Here is a 9,862-nt window from a genome sequence, read left to right on the forward strand (position 1 = left end):
CAACACTGCTTTCCGACTACAGGCAGTCCCCAGTTATTGGCGGAGGTTCCATTCTCAGCAGGGCGCTGATAACCGAAAACCGACGTTAACCGAAACTCCAATTTATGGCGCTCATGGCGCTGAACTGGTTAATGGCGCCTATGTTAGGTATGTTATGTGCCATAATTGTATTATTGGCACCTTATGGCGCCGATAACTGGAACTCGGGCCCCATTATGGCGCCATGACGCCATAAAACCGAACCCCCAATAACCGAGACCGCTGAAGACTGGGGACTGCCTGTACTTGATCCAGCGGAGAAAGTAAGAGCTATTGTTTGTAGAATGCCCGACCACTCTGCCTCTAGGCCCCATTCTACAGCTGCTGAATGTTTTAGAAGCAGAGACATATTGGGAAGTCAGGGACTTCCAAAAAAAAAATCATTGCTAATTTTCAACTGAGATATTCCCAACCAAGTTTATCTTGGAATATGGGGATCATTCCTCACAGAAGCATTCAGACCTGAGCCACTACGATCTTACAATTGCCATATATTTGTACACCACAGCAGCCACTACATAACCACAGAGAGGTGTGGTATATGCAGCAAACCACACCCTACAAAACAGTATCTCGATGCTTTCAAGAGAAACAGTTGAAAGGAAATGCCCAAACTGTTCTCTTCAACATCATGCTTGGAACAAGCGGTACAAAAATCCGAGTGGTAAAAGCTGTAGAGATGAAAGCAACTCCTTGACATCCTCCACCTCCAAAACATTCAAAACCCATTCCAGAACCCAAGCAAGAAGATGGAATGACCAGGATGTCTGCCCCTCCCCTGTCAAACTCCAAGGTTGAGCATCCTTTCCAGACCCATTCCTCACTCCCTTCTCCTTCCCCCTCTGATATTTTTGCCATCGCCAACCAAGAAGGTCCCAAATCATTCAGAGTAAGTTGTATAACACTAACATTTGAAGGGATCATCTGTCTCTTCGAACTTCTAACAGGGAACCAATTGACTGAGAGAGACTGCTAAGATGCATTCAACCTCACCTCATCCAAACCTTCAAACCTAAGCACCTGCTATTCAATTTGAATAGCAGCTGCCTCACCTAAAACTCTCACCCCTTCTGTTGTCCTTTTCTCCAGATACCTTCATGAGCGGTACAGAGAAGAGCAACATTTTAGTGCCACTGGGAACAGAGCCACTTGCAAGTGAGAAAACCCTAAATGGCATGCAGCCATCCGAGGTATAAGCCAAATATTATCCATTCACCACATTACCAATATTCATCACCTACCAAGGGAGTTTTGATTCCCAGCCTTTCTCAAATTTTAGCCTTTCCTTCCCATGCTCTCCTACTTACTAGGACTTGCTTTTATAACACTTTATCTCCCACTATACTTATTTTCATTTCTGGCCCAGTTGTTAAATTGACTGAATATTGTGTTGCAGAGAAGTATACAAACACAAATCATCACTTACGAGCTGCTGGGAAAGCAAGAGCTCGTGTCAGATGAAAGAGCTGGCTGAATCTACTAGTAATTGTTATTGAGAAACTTTTCCCCTGTATTCGACAAGTGGTTGTATTTCACTTTATTGAAAAGAAAACAACCAAGGCAGCTTATGTTGTTAGGTCAATTATTCCGTTCCTTTTGAATCCTCGAAATAGTGTTTGTCTATTATGAACATAATAACAAGTTTGTTGCGGTCTTGCGAGCCATTCCTGGCAGCAGTTTATGAAATGTGTACCCATGAATATTACAGTATATATTGTATGCAAGAGATCTTAATTATTTGGTGGTTACCTCATTTTATGGTAGAAATCACCAACATAAAGATTACCACTTTATGATAATCAGGTATGTTATTCAGAAAAATTTTGCAAAAGAAAAATTGTCGTAATCGTTAGGATATCTACATTTTCCATTTCTTTCTTGGCAGAGAAATTAATTAAGACGCTTCATGTTTGTTAACGTGTTTCAAATTTGCAGATATGATATCTCAGTATTAAAGCATAACTAGTGAAATCATAAACAAATTCGAAAATATACTTTAAGAGATAAAAAGTGAGTCGATGGTTAAACTACATAATGCCTATTTATTTTAGGTGAGCGATAGTTACCAAATGGAATCATGTCTGCTCCTCAAAACAGATCTTTTTGATAGTAGAAAAAAAATTTAGCAATAGAGAAGACATTTCCTGATATCATGGAGAATGACATTTTTCGAGAAATACTCCGAAATCTAATGTGACTGTAGAAGAAATATATCATAACTCAAAATATATTATTCCATGAATAACAAATGAATGAGGTAGCCTAGTTACCAAACAGTCCTAAGATTGTTTACAGATTATGGAAGTTTTGTTTAGCAAATTACGAAAGTGATGACAATTTCGTAGTAAAACTTCACTCATTAACATTTGTGCAGCCATGGCAAACAGACACCAACCCGATGCTATTGCCTTGTGTGGACAATTTGTTGGTCTGTGTATTGCAGGATTTAAAGTCGAGGAGATTGCCAGGCAGACAGGCGTATCAAAGTATGTCTGTGGTTGCAGCAATTCAGTGAAACTGGCATTTTAACAAATCTTCCGAGGTCGGGATGTCCGAGACCTACTACTGCAGCAGATGATGCAAGGGTGCTGGCTGACGTCCAAGAGCACCCTTTCGCTAATGCTGTAGAGACCACCCAGAGACTGCAATGTGATGTTTCAGTCAGGACAACCAGACGAATGGTTCATCGTAATGGAATCAGTCACCAGTAGGTATTAAACAGAAATAGTATTCTACATTTGTTTGTTCTTTTTAACCAAATCTCATATGCAGAAGAGTTTTTAACAATTAGGTACTAACTAGGATTTGATAATTTCAGAACCTTAATTACAATAAGGGACTATAATTCAGTTACATTTACACATAGCATACTCTGTGGACTTCAATCCATTTGTTTTGTTCAGTTCCCTACAACCTAGCATTACTACTACAGTGTTTTGTTAAAGTATCTAAGGTGTTCCATTTGTATTTGAATGGAGGTTTCTTTTAACTTGTCAAAGACTAATGGAATGAGGACTTAAACGGATTGTGTTCTTAGACATACTGCTGACTGTGGGGCATAATTATTGTAGGTAGCTGTTTAGAAGCTTGATTCGAGATTATTCAAGTAGTGATGTTGAGGCAATGTATATGAATACTTTATGATTACGAGGAGATTGTAACTTTGCTGAAAACTGAATGAATAGAGTTTTATTTAAAGATATATACATCCAAAAGTAGAATTTTGGATTTAATTTATTTTGCCTTTTCAATTCTTAATGCTTTTAAGCTATTCAGAATTTCTGGGCTCAGCCCGTGTCGCTTTGTGAAATGTCCTTTTAGCACACATTTCTAAGGTAAATATTACTAACATTACCAGAGAAAAAACTAAAATGGAATTTCAGAGTATTCTGACTCGCTCACCTTATATAAAAAGGTGTCGGTATGGTTTCTGGGGCGAGTGAAACCACTACCACGGGTCTCTTACCATTTAGATCCATCCTTCTACAAAATCCCCCTACCTGAGAGGGCCGACACAAGGCCCGCACCCAGCTACTACTACTACTAGTGCTCCCGATGCCATCACGAGCGCCTCTAGCGGACATCCTTTCCGTTAGCACCATCTTGCACACACGTTTTTTCTTTGCTGTGTTTTGTGCTCTATTTTTTGGATTTATCCTCACCATGGAACTCCAAGCCATCGCCGCAGCTAAGTTAAGTACTGCTAAAGTGTTTCACTTAATTTTAGCCAGCCAGGGACCCGTTTAACCGTTTTTATTTAGGTTAAAAGACGGCGCCCCCTTCGGCCTGGTTACAGAGTCGTCTCAGGCAGCTCGTCCCACGTGTTTCATTATTTCATGCTTCTGTGGTCTTCCATACCGTGGTAGCTTGAATTTAGCAGTATATATGCCTACATTTTTGTGATTTGTGTAAGATTTTACCATTAATGTGCTTTTACTAGCTTTCACAGGGATTCCTAGCTCGGTTTAGCTCGTAGCCTATATCGCTCCTTAGCTCAGTGTTCATGCATGCATGTTCCTTTGTTTAGGTCTGTTTAGGCTCCTTTAGGACATCTGTCCTTTCTTTTAGTCCTGCCACCCTGGCCACCGCCCTCCGTTCTTACGTATCGGCAGAGGCCAGCTCCCGAGTTGTTCCCTTCGGGGTTGGCTCGTCTAGCTTCTCCAGGACGTTGCTTTCTCTCTATCTGCTTATTTATTTTCTCTTCCCCGTGTTACATTAGGCTATATTTGCATGCTTGAGACGTTTAGAGGTAGCCTAGGCCACCTCAAACCGCCTGGCCTGTCTTACCGCGTGGTCTTACCACGTTCACGGCGAGCCAGGCGATCACCACGAGCCACCCGGCCACGCTTCCCCCCCCCTCCCCCCCGAGGGGGAGTACCGCTCGCTCACATTGCCCATGGCAACCATCCGAGCTCCCTCCCTTCTTCCCCCTCTACACAGGGGGGGATACGTGAGTTTACAGGGGGGGACCCGAGGCTGGCTCAGCTCATACCGCTCTCACCTTTCGGTTCCAGGGTGGGTCTCCCGTGCGGTCGGGCTCGGCTGGCCACCCGGCTCGGCCGCGCTCGGACCTCCTCAGTTTCCGATCAGCTCTCTCACCCCGAGTCACAACCCTCCCCCACCACTCCGGCGTTGGGTCCCCTTGGCTCCGCCAGTCCTTAGGTGTGGTGACTGAGAGAAGCCCCGCCGCATGCTCCTCTCATATGTTGCCTTATTCTACCTTATTTTAATTTGTTATTATTTATTTATTCTGTTTTCGCTAGCCGGCGGAGTTCCCGCTCACCATCCGGGTTATCCTCCTGCCTGCGAGTATTTGTTACGGCGGAGCTACGCTCCCCCGACTGGTTTTTTATTAAGCCTCCTCATGCTCCTCCCCGCTGTCCTTGTACTCCTCGCTCCGGCGTATAGGCAGGTAACTGGTTTGGTGAATCTCCTTATTCCGGTAACACCGGAATTGTACTGAAACTAGTCTACCAGCTCTATCGGACACCCACCACTCATGCAGGGGGAGGCTGACCCCTATATCAATCACAACGGTATCCTCCGGTGTCATATTATATAACTTTCTGGACTTAGTCCAATTAGTTAGTGTCGATACTCATGTATATGTTCACTTACAGGCCACTCATTGCCAGGAATCTGGCTGTAACGCTGTCCTGCAGGACCCCGTCGTACGAGGTCTGCCGGACCCATGCTGTCTGCGCTATTCGCTACGGGGACATAGCAGTCTGGCACCACGAGAGTTGCTCAATTTGTTATGATCTGGTAGATCAGGTTACCCCTGGAGTAAGTACCGTCCGGAGTACAACTGTCATGTATAATTTGGCCTATATGTATACAGTCCTAATAAGTGATATATCTATATACAACATATATTTTTAGTCTTCCTAGCTTAGTTGTTATACTAACCTTCTCTTACAGGCTGCCCAAGCCGTCAGGGACGCCGCAACAACCACCTTGAAAGCCTGGGTCGGTGGGTTCGGGAGGAACGCTACCAAGGGGCAGTCCTACATCCTCCACAAGAAGATGGCTGCTCTGATCTTCCCCGGTGGAAAGACGACCTCCTACGTCGACCCGCAATCGGCGGCCCCGTACATCGCCACCATCCAACATCAGGTGCTCAAGCCTTGGCGGACCCCGGGAACTCGGAGATCATTGATGACGTGGCAACTCTCAATTTGGACCTCGAGCCCATGGCGGTAGGGGAAACAGGTAGGACGTTAGATGAGGCAGGTTTGCTAGGGGCTCAAGGGCTACCCTTGGGTCATTCTGGATCGTCTTCCCCTATCCCTTCTACCTCTGCCTTCCAAGGATTTTCGGAGAGTGAACTTTCGGTTAGACTGAAGTCCACCCAAGCTATCCCTAAAGTTAAGGGAAAGCGGGAACCTAAGACTCTTGAGAAGACGCTGCCTAAGAAGACAGCGACTAGCGGTTCTCATAAGACTCCGGCTCACCATCCCGGAGCAGAGAAGCCCAAATCGTCGTCTTCTCACACTAAAGGGTCCAGAGGCAAGTCCTCGAGGGACAAGGTTCAGCTCCTGTCTGATCCTGAGCCTTCGACCTCTACGGGGACACGCCCTAAGACTCCCAGCGGAAAGCAGGAACCCAGTTCCTTTGACTCCGAGGCGTTCACTGCAAATATCATGCAGCAAATGGGGAGTCTAGTTGGAAACTTAGTCCAAGACAATTTTCAGGAGATGCTCTCCCGCATCTCGTCTTCCTTTGAGGAGTCAGGCCAGTCGATCCGGAACATCTCGGAAAGGCTGGCCAGTCAGGAGAACCTGATTGCAGGTCTCCGGGAGAACCCAATGGCATTTCTTCCCCAGCCCGGCGTGGCAGCTGAAGCCATGCCGGACTACAACACCCTCCCTCCTTATACGGCGAGCAATCCTTGGAGGATCTCGTCCTATGCCCCCTTTAAGGACAGGATGCTAATGTTGGCGGATTGTGGTGCTCGAAGGCTTGAGGACTTTGAGTTCCATCCAGCTGACTTGCAACCCCCCTTCATTGGTTACGCCCGCCTTATGGAGGCAGCTATGAGGAGAGAGGATAAGATCCCCAAAGAGACAGTAATCTTCGGTCGGGATCGGGTTAAGCGAGATTGGCTGAGGAGCCTAGAGGAATGAGAGTGCATCAATACCAGGATGACCCCCATTCCATTCACCACAAAAGTGGCGGAGTTGACTCTTCAGGCCGCGATGAGGGATGAACCGATGCCTCAGCTCTGGGAAACAGAGCCCACGTCTCTCCTCCCAGGTACAGAAGATCTTTGGGCAGATCTTCCAGCCACCTTCACGGTAGGGAAGCTAAAGCCGGATTCTGCAATAACACAATTCAGCGAAAGGCTCCCCAGGCTCCCGGACAACCTTATCCAGGCTGAGTTTGATACAAGAACCAGGTTAGGGAGGTCTCTCAATACTCTGGTTATGACAGAGGTCTCGGCCATGACTTCTGGTAACGAGCCTCTGTTTAAGCTGATAGCCAAGTCACATCTACATACGGTACAATGTGACTTGTACGACTTCGTTGTGGCAAGGCGTAACTGCAGAAAACACGTTCTGCAGGAAGCCACCATCTGCCATGAACCCAATAAGTTGCTGGCAGCTTCGATCTGGGGGGCTGACCTTTTCCCAGAATCGATTGTCAATTCTGTTCAGCACGAAGCAACTAGACTCAACCAGAGTCATAAGGTTCATTGGGGCCTTTCAAGCAAAAGGAAGCCGGAGTCGACTTCCTCGGCTAGAAAACCTTAAAAGCCTAGGAAATTCCAGCCTTTCCAGGCTACCCAACAACAACAGGTAGTGCAGGCAGTGCCAGTCTCCCAAGTGGCACAGCCTTCCACTTCAAAGGCCCAGCCTCAACAGCAATTTCTGCTGTTGACTCCTCATGGCCAGGCTTCTACCTCCTTCGCGGTCTCCCCAGCCTTCAATCCAGTGTTTGAAGGCCAAGCTTTCCAACCTTTTAACAGGTTTGGTAGGGGCAGCAGGGCTAGGGGTGCCTTTCGCCAGAGAGGTGGCGGAAGAGCAACCAGCCGGGGGAAACACCTACGAGGAGGGCGCAGGTCTCGACCTGCCCTAAGTCAGTGAGAACCCTCAGGTTGGAGGGAGGCTGTTCTTTTATCGACACAGATGGGGGTTCAGCAACTGGGCACAGAGCATTGTGTCCAAAGGACTAGGGTGGAGCTGGACCAAAGGTCCCCCTCCAGCCAAGACCTTCTATCAACAACCAACAACGGAATTGATGGAGTATGCCCAAGAGCTCCTTCAGAAAGGTGTAGTGTCAAAAGTCAAGCATTTAAAGTTTCAAGGTCGCTTGTTCAGCGTGCCAAAGAAAGGCTCAACAAAACGAAGAATAATTCTAGACTTGTCCCGTCTAAACTTATTCATTCGTTGCGACGACAAGTTCAAGATGCTGATTATCTCGCAGGTGCGGACCTTACTTCCCCGTGGGGCCGTCACCACCTCTATCGATCTTACAGACGTACCTAGGTTTCAGGCTAGGGAACCAGGCATTCTCCTTCAAGGTAATGCCCTTCGGGTTGAACGTGGCCCCCAGGGTATTTACGAAGGTTGCAGAGACAGTAGTTCAACAACTCAGGTACCAGGGGATAATGGTAGTTGCGTATCTGGACGATTGGCTCGTTTGGGCAACAAGCATCGAAGAGTGCCACAAAGCAACGGTCAAAGTAATACAGTTTCTGGAACATCTGGGGTTCCAGATAAACAAGTCCAAGTCCAGGCTGACACCGGACTCTCGCTTTCAATGGCTTGGCATTCAGTGGGATCGAAACTCCCCCACACTATCAATTCCGTCGTCCAAAAGGAGAGAAATAGCCAAAGCAACCAAGCAATTTCTCAAGTGCAAACAGACATCAAGAGAAGCCAGGAAAGAATCCTAGGCTCTCTTCAATTTGCCTCAGTAACACATGTTCTGCTGAAGGCAAAACTAAAAGACATAAACCGTGTCTGGCGCTTGAGAGCAAACAACAAGTCCCGGGACAAATTGTCAGCTATCCTGGCGATACTTCACAAACGACTCCGCCCTTGGGCGGAGGTCAAAAACTTATCAAAGTCAATTCCTCTACAGTTCCCTCCTCCAGCATTAGTTATCCACAGGGATGCTTCACTAAGCGGCTGGGGAGGGTATTCTCAGTACAAAAAGTACAAGGGACTTGGTCCCTTCAATTCTGCCAGCTTCACATCAATGTGCTGGAAGCTATGGCGGTATTCCTCACTCTGAAAAGACTTCTGCCAGCCAAGGGATCTCACATCAAGCTGGTATTAGACAACGCAGTAGTAGTGCACTGCATCAACAGAGGAGGCTCCAAGTCAAGCCATGTGAACCATGTCATGATAGCCATATTTTCTCTGGCAGCCAAGTACAAATGGCACCTGTCCTCCACTCACCTAGCGGGAGTGAAGAATGTGATGGCAGATGCCTAGTCTCGCTCAGTCCCTCTAGAGTCGGAGTGGTCTCTGGACAGGCATTCATTCCTGGGGATCTGCCAACGGGTTCCAGGGCTCCAGGTGGATCTTTTCGCCACATAGTCGAACCACAAGCTTCCCTGCTATGTGGCCCCCAACCTGGACCCTCTGGCTTATGCCACGGACGCAATGGCCATAGACTGGAATCAGTGGAAGAAAGTATACATCTTTCCTCCAGTGAATCTTCTACTGAAAGTTTTGAGCAAACTCAGGACTTTCAAGGGACAAGTTGCCCTAGTAGCCCCCAATTGGCCCAAAAGCAACTGGTTCCCACTCCTGCTGGAATTGGGTCTCCGACCTCAACGGATTCCCAATCCCAGGCTGTCTCAAGTAGTGCAAATGAAGACTGTGTTCGCTTCCTCAGGAAGCAAACACAGTCTTCATGAAGTTCGCGGCTAAAAGGGATGCAGATATCGATCCTCAAAACATCCTAGTCCTAGAATTGGATAAAAGAGAATCGACTCTTCGTCAGTATGACGCAGCCGTTAAGAAACTAGCCAAATTTCTGAGGGGAACCGAATCTCAAACCATGACTACCAACCTGGCTATTTCCTTCTTCAGATCCTTATTTGAAAAAGGTTTAGCAGCCAGTACTATTACTACCACTAAATCAGCTCTAAAGAAAATATTCCAGTATGGTTTTAAAATAGATCTAACAGACTCCTATTTTTCATCTATTTCTAGAGCTTGTGCTAGGCTCAGACCAGCAGAGAGGCCTAGCTCAGTGTCATGGTTCTTGAATGATGTTCTCAAACTGGCCTCAGATACTGATAACAACTCATGTGATTTCTTACCCCTCCTGAGGAAAACATTATATCTTTTAAGTCTGGCCTCAGGAG

The 9,862-nt window shown here is 46.7% G+C and overlaps 1 protein-coding gene across 6 annotated transcripts in view; it reads left to right on the forward strand.

Annotated features, from left to right (window-relative positions):
• The window catches only part of LOC135219688 (uncharacterized), a 221,448-nt gene that overhangs the window by 177,627 nt on the left and 33,959 nt on the right, over nt 1–9,862 (forward strand). Inside the window, exon 6 of one of the 6 annotated variants that reach the window (XR_010315492.1) lies at nt 2,483–2,746. The exons of the other annotated variants lie outside the window; for them this stretch is intronic. The gene's annotated coding sequence lies outside the window, so the exon portion shown is untranslated. The remainder of the gene's footprint in view (nt 1–2,482; nt 2,747–9,862) is intronic. 6 annotated transcript variants of the gene reach the window in all.

Source organism: Macrobrachium nipponense, chromosome 1, assembly GCF_015104395.2.
Source record: "Macrobrachium nipponense isolate FS-2020 chromosome 1, ASM1510439v2, whole genome shotgun sequence".
Taxonomy (NCBI): domain Eukaryota; kingdom Metazoa; phylum Arthropoda; class Malacostraca; order Decapoda; family Palaemonidae; genus Macrobrachium; species Macrobrachium nipponense.